The sequence below is a fragment of the Leptonychotes weddellii genome, chromosome 8, assembly GCF_054177405.1.
Source record: "Leptonychotes weddellii isolate Sample4059 chromosome 8, ASM5417740v2, whole genome shotgun sequence".
NCBI lineage: Eukaryota > Metazoa > Chordata > Mammalia > Carnivora > Phocidae > Leptonychotes > Leptonychotes weddellii.
In genome coordinates, this window is record NC_138376.1 from 28,772,041 (window position 1) to 28,784,193 (window position 12,153).

Genomic DNA, 12,153 nt, shown 5'->3' on the forward strand with positions numbered 1-12,153 from the left:
CTGTCCACCAATATCATCCCACCTCCTGGCCACTTAGGTTCCAAACTTGGAAGTTCTCTTTGCCTCAACTTTTTGTCATTAATATTCCATAGTCAACCAGTCACTGAGTTTGACTCGTTTTTCCTTTGAATGTCTTTCAGAGCTATTCTTTTTCTCTATTTTAACCAAAGACACCCTAATTCAAGGCCCCTTCACATATGGAATTATCACAACCTTTTCCTAAGTCAGGGTTTCTGATCCTTGGCACTGTTGACAATGTGGGTTGGATAACTCTTTGTGATAGGAGGCTGTCCTGTACTTTGTAGGATATTTAGCAGCATCCCTTCTACTCCCTAGATGCCAGTAGCACCCTGCCCCTCAATTGTGACTGCCAAAAATGTCCCTGGACGTTGCCAAATGTCCCCTGGGGGGGGCAAAATCACCCCCAGTTGAGAATCACTTTCCTAGATGTCATCACAGAAAAAGCCCTCTAAAATTACCCAATCAAAACTCAACCCATTCTTTTAGGCCGACTCAAATTTCGTCTTCTCGATGAAAATACAGATGCTTATCAACAAACAGATGCACAATTAACTTTACAAACAATAAAAAATCTGCAAAATAAAACAAATGAGAAACCAGTTTGCTTATCAGCTTGACAAAAGATTAAAAACAATGATAATGCTCATTGTTGATGAGGATATGGAGAAATAGGTCCTATCATATACTCCTGGTAGGAATAAACTGGTATAATGCTTTTGGATGGCATTTACCAATATGTTTTGCATTTTAAGATGATCATATCCTTTGACTCTGCCCATATGAAGAGATAATCAGATAAGTATCCAAAGACTAGAGTGTTCTATAATAGTAAACCTAAAAACATCCCAAGTCCTTCAGTAGGGGATTGTTAGGTAAACAACAGCAAATTTAGAATATTGTGCTATTAAAAGGGATAAAGCAAATGTTTATGGACTGACATGGAACAACAGCCACAGTGAATATAAATATATATGTGCAAGGTTTCAAAATAGTATATACTCCATAATACCACTTTTATAAATAACATGCTTATGTATGATTAAACACAGAAGACTAAATGAATATTTGTCAAATTATTAAAATGTCTATCCTCAAATCATATTTTAAATGTATTAGAGGAACTGTTAAGTCTTTAAAAATCTCTTGGAAAAGTCCAGTCTTGGAAAATCTACACTGTAAATTTTTCAGTTTACTTAAAGCAGGCTTATGCATGTATTTTCCACCTTTATTTCAGGCAAATATCCTGAGTTGGAATATTCTGTTCTGAGCCACATTTTTGCCCTAGAGAAATCAATGGTAAAAAGGAAGTTTACAGAGAAAAATATATTTTTGTGCATGACAGCTTACCGGTGTGCTGCCTCCATGAATCATACTGAAAATATGTCCCTTGAAATCAAAGAAAACAATATGTTTATACAAAGAATGTGCCCCAAAGTTCCCCAATAAAGGAAAGTGTTTAATCAAAATATTTGTTGACAGCTGGTTAGTGCTGATTCTAAAGTAGAAAAGAAAATCAGTGTCATTGTAGTCTTTTGTTTTGTGTACAAGAGCCGAATATGCAAATCAGCCCAAAATGGAGACTCATTATCTGTTTTACACTTTAAGTGTGATTTTAAGCACTGTAGGTATATATACACACACACACATCCAGAATACACATATATCTCAACAAACCATGCACATCATCTGTTCAGAACTGAGAAACGCATGCATGCTTCTACAACATTAAATGGAAGGCAGATGGCAGGCACTGATCAACAGAAATAAAATAAAATCCTTCTAAATCCTACTCCCTCTCACATTCCTTCTAATTTTTTTCTTTAGAAAAATATCAAGCAGTTCTTCATTACTGTTGATTTGCAACTTCAAAATTACAATAGGCAATGCAAAAGAGGATTTCAAAGAGGGAAAAATGTCTTTTGGCACAGATTCTCTTTCATAGTCTTAGGCAAGAGATAATGCTAACTTTGAAACTCATAGCATACTGTAGTTTTATCACTATCTAATGTGTAAATTAGCTCTTTCTATAACCGGAGCTTTACCTTTCAAAATACATAATTACTGATCATTTTAGTCTGCATCACATTTCTTTTGCAGGGTGAAAGAACTAAAACAGCTGTTACATCCTAATAGCTTCATAATGTGCACAGAATTTCTAGGACTATTAGAAATTAAACCTACAGCTTCCTATCAGGCAGAACATATTCATGTGTATATATGACCCACATTATTTGGAAGAACAATGATCAACTTATGAAATTATAATTTGAAACATAATGAAGTAAGACTGCTAAAGAAAATATTACACTCATAAATGGGATCAAAGCTGCCAGGCCACACCGATCGGTTCCCCCACCTTTCCTCACATCGATCAAGTCCCCTGGGCTGAAGGAAGTCCAAGTGTTCATGCTACCACCATTCCTTGCAGGGATCGAGCCCTCTATTTTCATATTGGGAGATGAATTTTTAGAAGGTGAACCAAGTTTGGCATGCTGCCCAGAATTTCTGGCAGCAGACAAGCAATCTGGTTTCACTTCTGGTCCGCTGTCCCCTGAGCCAACCTTGTATCCACAGAAAGCACCCTGATCTAGGGAACTTATACCATTTATTATGATCACTGAGAAAGCTCTGATGGTTTTATTAACCATGGGACTTGTACATACAGTCCTCTATGAGCATATTTTCTGTGGAAAGAAATATTACAAAATCTTATTTCCTGGTATCTCCTTCTAACACTGGCAAAAAACCAGCAATGTTAAAAGGATTTTTCAGAAAAATAGATTATTATTCAGGCACCTTCATTCAGAAATGTTAGAGGGCTAAAGAGCTTCACCAACATACCTGATGAGCAACTACTACCAAAGGAATATACAGTGAGGTCCAGAGACAACAAAATAATTAGAGAGGCATACAAGATATATTATGTAATTAATGGCCAAATTGGGTGATTTAAGCTATAAATGCTAAAAGGTCAGAGCAATCTCTGCTAGGCCGTGTGGGGTGAAATGTTAATATACATAGGCCTAACTCTCCACTGAGAAATTATTAACTACTTAACCAATATCTTCTTTAGATTACCATTTCCAAAGTAAACAGGATCAGAAATGACTATGTAATTCACAAATAAATCTGTGTCTAAGTTCTTTTTTCTGACCTCCAAGATCTGAGATCTAGCTGTCCTTTCCTCTTCTTGATCTTTCAAAAAGCAAAGTCAGTGAAGCTTGACTCCATTGATAGCATTTTCTGATTCACTCTGGAAACTGTGTGGGAGGTCCTGAAAACTTTTCTCACCATTTCCGTTGATGCCTGGGTTCCAGTTCCCAGTTCCATAGCTCACCTATGATGGAGGCCCCTTACTCATATTAAGGAGCCCAGAGTCCCAGATGGCTCTGTATTCTATTTCTCCCTCGCTTTCTACTTGACAGACCCACAGTCCCATGCCCAGTAGCTCAGACCCTGGCTTCCTTGCTCAGGATTTCCTAAGTTCCATAATAAATGTAGTACCAAAACAGTTCCAAAAAGAGATCTCAAGGAGGAAAACTGATACACTAATATCATTTTCTTTACCGGTGGCATGTTCTCAACAATGAAGTACCTATGGAAATGCATTATTTTTCTAAGCGAAAGACACATTGACTCAAATCCTGGCTCCAGAACAGGTCCTTTTTCTCTGCTTCTTGGGAATTTTTACTATTCTCTGAATATTATTTGTGAAAATTAACCTAATTTACAGCTCTCCCCATGGAGTCTTCTAATCCTGTTGAAAGAAGTTTAAAAAAAAATAACTTTAGGGGCGCCTGGGTGGCTCAGTTGGTTAAGCGACTGTCTTCGGCTCAGGTCATGATCCTGGAGTCCCTGGATCGAGTCCCGCATCGGGCTCCCTGCTCAGCAGAGTCTGCTTCTCCCTCTGACCCTCCCCCTCTCATGTGCTCTCTCTCTCTCAAATAAATAAATAAAATCTTTTAAAAAAAATAACTTTAAATAAAACCAAGTCCCAGATCCCTGAAACAATTCTACAAGGTCACATAAAGAGAGAAGGATTGTTATTCATGTACATGTCTCAGAGCTTAGGGAGGTATGGGAAGGTAAGTGGTAAATAGACGACTTTGACTGGTGAGACAAAATAAGGCATTTTTAATAAGAACCAAGGATGAAGTTAGGGAAGCAGAAGGACCCAATGATGGGAGAGTTTGGTTTTTTTTCTTAAGATTTTATTTATTTATTTGACAGAGAGAGACACAAGCAGGGGGAGGGGAGAGGGAGAAGCAGGTTTCCCGTGGAGCAGGGAGCCCAATGTGGGACTCGATCCCAGGACCCTGAGGTCATGACCTGAGCCGAAGGCAGACGCTTAACGACTGAGCCACCCAGGCGCCTGATGGGAGAGTTTTGAGAAAAGAGTTCAGGTCTGGCCAAATCCAGTGCAGATTCTGCCTTTGGCAAGTGTCCTGCATACACAGGACATCCTTCCTCCTTTTGTTTGCCTGCTCAATCCCTTGGTCCTTTACAACTGAGTTCAAACCCTCTCTTCTGTAGGAACCCCCACAGCTATGTTCCTGCATAAGCTATATACTCCTTTATTATTACACTTATCGATACTTTACTTCAGCAATCCTTAGAAGGAGAGCAGACTGTGTCCTGTTCATCCTTTTATGCCTGACAGCTAACCTAAGTGCCTACAATACAGCAGGTGTTCAGTGCATGTTTGTTGAATGAATGTCCACATGAATAAATGCTGTAAGTAATAGAGTAGTACTGAGGAGAGTGAAAGCATGAGAAAAAAGATTCTGACGCTCAACCAGAGAACTGCTGTCTGAACTTGATCCTGGGCCTAACTGCTTAGGAAGCAACTATCAGCACCACCAAATATAGTTCTTGCCCTTCCCGAATGAAAAACAGACAACGGCTGTTTGTGGCAATAATAACAGGTCATTAATGTTATTAACATCATCTCATACAATAGGCTTATTAAAAGACACTAATTTACATTCTAAAATTATAAAATAAAATGCAAAGGAAAAGGACAACCCTGTTCTGTTTTCTCATATTCCAACTCCTCCATTGCACACATAAAAGTTCGGTCTGTTATTACCCTTTAAACAAAATGAAACAAAAAAGCCTGGATGCAATTGAATAACTTAAGCACAAGCAGCCGTGTCTCAAAGGTCTTACTGAATATAAAACACAGTGGGGTTTTTTTTTTTTCTTTTGGCCTAATAAGAGGATTGTAGGTGAAAATAAATAGAGAATTTCTAAACCTTAAAAAAGAAAAACAGCAATTCAGGATGTGAAGAGATCTCGTGAAGAGACTCCATAATATATAAGTATATTTCTAAATACAGTGGAAGCAAAACAAATCAGGAGGTAAGAACATCAGGCTCACTATGCAATAATAAAGTCTAAAATGATCTTATTAGGAACTAAAGGGCCGGAAAATTCAAAGCTCTATTGACAAACTGACAAAACATACCTAGATAAAGGATTGCTACACTCCCTTTGGAGCATTTTAAAAGTGAAAACGTCCCCAATTGTTCAGCATCCTCATCATCCTCATCCACAGGGTCAGTAGCCTCGTAGTCGGGGCGGCTGTGCCCAGGGCTAGCAGAGCAGGCTGGGGCCACTCGGGGCCCTCTCTCCCGGCATTCCTGGAAACTGTTGCTGCCCAAGAGGCAGCAAGAGCTCCTTCAGGGCTGCATGTCTCCTCCTCGGCTACACCAGAGCTGATTCTTTACCTCATATCCTGCAGAGGCAATGTAGGACTGTGATGTTAACTGTGCGCTCCAAGGGACCTGCAAATTTAGCTTCTCTAAGGCTCAATTTCCTTGTTTGTAAAATTAGGTGGTTAGTGGCATTTCTCTCGTGGAGCTATTGTGAGGATCACACAAAGTAATGATGTGTCTGGCCAGAGACGACGCTCAATGTTAGACTGTCCCCTTCCTGTCGCTCCTGAGCTCCTGTAATCTTGTCTTTTCCTCATCCTTTCTTCTGCTCCCTGACTCCTTATAAATATTTAATGGCTCGATCTCCTTTGAGTTCCTCTTCTATTTATTTCAAAATTCCAAAGGAAGATTTAAAAAAAAAAACCTTATTTGTATGAAACTGAATAATTGTACTACAGAGGCCCACATATGTGCTACACTTTGTAGATGAGGAGTCAAGAGCCGGCTAGTACCTGCATGTATATCTACGGACTTCGGATGTAATTAATGCTTCACATGAGCTGAAAGACTTAAATGGTACAAACAGTTTCACGCGTTACTTCACAAATCACAGACTTCAGAACAATTTATATATAAATACCGTTTGATTAAAAAAGAAAAAAAGGCAATTTCAACCTCTCTTTGGCCACAAGTAAAACTGTTATGATTTAGTGACACCATGTGGCTACATTTTGCTTTGCAGTCTTAAGAAGAAAATGTTCCTCTGAATGCAGGGTTGCTCTATGCTAGTTCAATTATGACATCAAAGTTGTAGGTAGGGATACAATTCAAACTAAGTATGAATGAAAATGATTACTTTTTTAAAGTGAAACTATTCCTTTTTCCTTTATATCTGAATAAGGCATTTCTGGAATTCTGAAGACGACAATCACATAAAGAAAGTAAAGGCTCAGCATAATTCTAGCTACAATTCTAAAGCATCCTGGTCAACCAATGAATAATGTAAAAGTGCCTTCCTTTAAAAGTAAATAAATATATCAATGCCCAGTTATGGGGGCAGGGGAGATCAAGAGAGAAAAGAAAGACACACAGCTTTTGTACAATGTGAATATGGTTGGGAAAGAATGCTTCCATAAATAGCAGTGTTTATTTTCTCATTTGTTTTATGTCCTGTAGATCTACAGCACTGTGTAGGTACTATAATCTAATGAAGATGGGTAAAAAAAAAATTATACTGCTCTAATGATGGCAGGGATGAGGATGGACCTGGAATGTATGGTAGCAATAAAAGAGATTAAAGTGCCCTATACCAAAACACAGTACAGTTTTAGTATTCATCTAATGAGGCCTCTTACAGTAGACCCATTACTCCTGATTAACAGTCAATGTACACCGAAAAAAGGCTAAATATCTAAAACAATGACCAGAAAATATCACTCCTTTCACCTCAGTCAAAAATACCATCTCCCCTCTCGGGCCTTCCCGGACCACCTATTGCAAATATCTCCCCTCAACACCCACACATGCCTTCCCCTGAACCCAGTCCCTATCACAGTACCATCTTTACAACACTTAAAACGATTTGATATGTTCTTCTTACTTGTTGAGATTGGTTCCTCCCAGATTCCATGACAGCAGAAACCGTGTTAGTCTTCTTCAGGTGTTGTGTCCTGGGTATCAAGTACAGCATAGCACAAAGTAGGAACTTATTTTGGAATGAGTGAGTGATGAATGAATGAACAACAGATGAATAAATGAAGAAAATCTATTTCCTTAGCTGGTGAAGCATGCCTAAATTTCTTGTTGTACGTGAGAGTAGAACCATGCTAGTGAGATGTTTATCATCATTTATGGCCTCTAATGCGACCACTGAGACCAGAAGACAGGCTGGCAGATGCTCTATAACACCCTTCCTTTTCTCCATGACACATTTGGCACATTATAATATCTCATTCTAAGAAAAGAAAAAAAGGAGGGAAGGGAAACTACAATAATTAAAACACTTTCAGCTATAGGCAAAGAAATCAGTTAAACAGAGTAGAGTATATGCTAGAATTTAGTGTATGATAAATATGACTATTCACGTTCCTGTGGTAAGTAACAATTATTAAATAGTCCTCATCAACTGACTATCCTTACCTAAAAACACACACAAAAAATGTTCTGGCTGAATTAAACATCTAGATATAAAGATGAAAATAACAAAGAGTAGAAAAAACTTATAAAAATATAACATTCTTTAATGTTGGGGTGAGAAACACCTTTCTAAACATGATTGCAAACCACCAGAGATGAAAAAAAAAAAAATTAAGAGATTGGACTACATTTTTTAAAAAGTAAAATTCTATATGGCAAAAAGTACCAGTAAAACAGTAAAAACTAAAAACAAGTTGCACAATACATGACAGGCAAAAAGATGGTATATATATATATCAGTATATCAAAATAAAGTTCTGATAAGACAGAAAAAGATAACTGCCTCAGAATAAAAATATGCAGAAGATAAAAATAGGCTTTTCATAAATGAGAAAGAACAAATGGCCATTATTAAATAATACTGTACCTCACTGATGATAAAAGAAATCTAAATTAAGATTTTTTTTTTTTTTTAAACAAATCATAGCTCACATTGGCAGTGTTGACAAGCCTGCAGTGGTTAAGGGCTCAGAGACAGAGCATTTTCATGTGCTATTGGTAGAAACTGGATACAACTTTACCAGAGGACAAGCTTTACCGATATTTAAAATATGTCCTACATTATAATTTGATAATAAAAAGGTCATGAACAAGACATTTCCATTGTGGTACTTAAAAACAAAATGAAAGGCAGAAGCCCGGTCTTGCTTGAACTGTGGCCATCCCTCCAGGGCCTTCTCTGGCCTCTCTTCAGTAACTGCCCCTTCGGACTCCGCTCTCCTGTCTCTGCCCAGCCCCTGCAGCAAAGGCGTTTGCTGTCTACTCTTTTCTTCCCTCTTTCAACAGGCTGCGCTTTCAGGTGCTATTCCTTCCCTCAACTCCTGGGTTTTGCCCCAGAAACACTTGTGATTCCAGCTACCAGCCACCTGCAGGCTCTGAAATCCACCTCTACCTCTCACACCCACGTTTTCAAGTCTTCTCCTATTTCGGCAACATTATATGGCTGCCAAATTACCAGCACCCTGTTGAGAAACAGCCAGAAAGTGTTTTAAAACACCTCAGGGCACTCCATATTTGCCACTCCTTATTAGTATTTTTTGTTCAGCCCTGGGCTCTGGCATCCAGGAAAGCCGTGGAAGGGCTTGAAGAGAGCTTCCTACATAGCCAAGAAGACAATGTAAAGCTGAAGCAGAAATGGCCTTTTCCTGAGAAAGAGAAAGCTGGTGAGACAGAACACGGTTCTGAGAGCATATGAAAGACCATACTAATAACATGGACAAGTCCCTTTTCTTCATCCCCAGGAAGGAGCTGAGCGGGGGGAGTTATTAGTCTAGGCTTTTGGCCACACAGAGCAGTCCCACTTAACCTACAACGCATTCCTAAACAGGACCCAGGAGGACAGAGCAGATCATTTCTGTCCGTTCACCATTACGGTTGGAGCAATCACTCTGGCTTTGAAGCCTGACGTTATCCTATCTATTGCCACTAGATAATGTCCACTACTTAGTGAGGTGAAGAGCGGACTGAATTGCATCCCACAGATATATAAATGGCAAACTGTATGCCATATATATTTTGCTACAATAAAAAAAAATGCTTTACCAAAATGAAAATACATTAAAACTGTTGGGAACACACCACTGGGCAGGTTATCAAGATGGAGCAAACCGTTTAAGGCATGTTTTGGACTGCTGTGTATGGACTGGCAATCTGGAAACGTGTCGGGGAGACTAGGCTCCTGAGGTCAGGAACAATTTCCTCACAGTGAGTACCACCACGGCCAGAGAGGATGGCAAAAATGGCTCTTTTTCTCTGAAGGTCAAACACCAGTTGAGAGTCTCAAAATTTAGGAAAAAAAAATAATAAAAACAATTTTAAAATAATAAAAATAATAAAAACAAACAAACAAACAAAATAAAAGCCACTAGTGACTGAGCCTCTACTTTGGGCCAGGCCCTGTAGTCCATGTTTGCACACATGCTATGTCATCTAAACCCTCCACAGCAGACTCATAAATGGTGTTGTTATTCCTGTTTTTTACTGGTATAGAAGCACGGGCTTGGAGAGGCACAACTTTACTAAGATCACCAGGCCAGGATTTGATGAAATCAGAGAGTGAGAAGAGCTCTATCTAACTCCATAGCCCATGTTTTTTTGTTTGTTTTTGTTTTTTTTACTACACAGTGCTAATTTACATGCAATCCAGCCAAGACTCAGAGAGAGGTAGGTAATCTCACACTCCCCAACTCACAGTGTCTCTCTTCTTTTGTGAATATATTTGATGTAATCTTTCCTCAATACATGATACTCATATCTTTCAGGATTCACATCAAAATTCAGTTTCCTCATGAAAATATAGAAAGTTACATTTGTAAACCACGTACCGAGACCTTTCTAGCAGTGATACACATTTTAACAAATACATGGATAAAAAGTACCAATGAATATATATACATATTAATGCTGAATCCATCTCTCCTCATTATACAGTTAGTGCCTTGACCCCATGAAACCTGTGCTAACATTTAGAGTACTTACTGCATACTAGATCATAGCCTGAGTATCACGCAAGAATACTAAAAGATCACAATCCATACTCCTTACTTCCAAGAAGTTTTAATTTTAGTATCAGAGGCAAGACAAATACTCAAAGGATACTGAAAAAACAAAGGTGACATACAAATGTGCAACTTAACTAAATAAGGCAAAGTGAAAGAATTTATATGTGCCCGGTGAAGTCCCTGGAAAATGTGTATTTAGAACATTATTTAGATAGTCAATAAATGATTGTGAAGATAAGAAACACCAAGTATAGGGGCTCCTGGGTTGTCAGTTGGGTGACCAACTCCTGGTTTCGGCTCAGGTCATGATCTCAGGGTCATGGGATCCAGCCTTGTATTGGGCTTTGTGCTCAGCACAGAGTCGGCTTGAGACTTTCTCTCCCTCTCCCTTTGCCCCTCCCCCCTGCTCTCTCTCTCTCTCTCTCGCTCTCTCTCTCTCTCTCTTGCTAATAAATCAATCAATCAATCAATCAATCAATCTTACAAAAAGAAAAGAAACACCAAGTATAAGACACCCTTGGATAATCAACGGAGACTCTTCTTAGGTTCATTTTTAAATATTACCCAAATCCCAACCTATTACAAAAGGCAGAGTTTATAAAGGAATGTAGTAATATATGTTAACATGGTTATAAATCTTTTTAATTTTATTTCTTAACTAATATGGATATCAAGACTCTTTCCTTTTCCTGTTGTCACTATCTCTAGCATCACCTTTGCTCAATTCTTCTTGACCACAGTTGGGGACTGGCTGTACCAAGATAAAAACCAGCATTATGAGCACAGCCAATCTCTGTAACCCATAAAAGTTACATCAACAAAAGCAAGGCCACACAGAAGAAACAAAATAACAAATGGGAGTATAAATAAATAATGCCCATTAATAAGGAAGGGGAAGTATATTTTGTAAAAGCCAGAGATCATGACCGAGGGCACACATCTCCCTCTCTGTGCGGCAGGAGTTTTCAAGTGGGTAAAGCTCACAGACTCTGTCATGGCTAGTATTCTATTCATGATGATTTGTTCTGGGAGTCATGTTCCTCTTGTTTCAAATTAAATGCAAACACACAGTCCTTCAGTCCACATCAGATGCTTTGGTTGCTATGCTGCTTATTTTTTAATCCAATACAACCATAATAACCTGAGTCAATGCAGACTCAATCTCCTCCTCCAAGTTGGGGCCCCTCTGTCACTCTCAAAATATCCCTAGGCAGCTCTGAGATACAAAACCTTCACTCAATTTCTTGTCCCTCTCATTTTAATCCATTCAAAACTCCTCTGATAAAAGAGCAACTGCCAGACCTGCAACACTTTAGTCTCTCTTTGGGGAAATGAAATTGATTTTCTTCATTTTCACACAAGAGGATCCCTGGGTAACAATATTGTGTCCAGTCATACCCATAATAATAATAAAAAAAAAATGTAGGCAACATTCTTTATTGTACCAGAACGCTGAAAGGTTTTATGGAGTTCCTTTGGTGGAGGTAAGAATTCAGCCTGATGCTGTTAGATCATAAGTTTACTAAGTATAAGGGTGTCTTCTGACCGAGAGAGTAAGTGCTATGGGGCATCCCCACCTGTTCCAAATCAGCCACAGTGGGAGGTCAGCTGGGGTTATGGATGAGGGTGGGGACAGAAGGGGGTAAGAGGCCAGATCCACATTGTCCCTGGTTTACACCCACCATACACCTTTCCTTCACCTCTTGCCACACCGGACTAAATGAACCAATCATGTTCTGCCTTTGATCTTTTGACTTTAAGGTAAGGAATACCTGAGG

General features: G+C 38.9%; 1 protein-coding gene and 1 long non-coding RNA gene across 5 annotated transcripts in view; both read right to left on the minus strand.

Annotated features, from left to right (window-relative positions):
• The window catches only part of BTBD9 (BTB domain containing 9), a 411,265-nt gene that overhangs the window by 341,652 nt on the left and 57,460 nt on the right, over positions 1 to 12,153 (minus strand). The window lies entirely within an intron of this gene.
• Positions 2,819 to 10,773, minus strand: LOC145722805 (uncharacterized). Its single transcript, XR_014147364.1, has 2 exons — positions 7,279 to 10,773; positions 2,819 to 5,758 (listed from the first exon to the last, which is right to left on the minus strand). It is a non-coding gene; the product is annotated as an uncharacterized LOC145722805 (long non-coding RNA).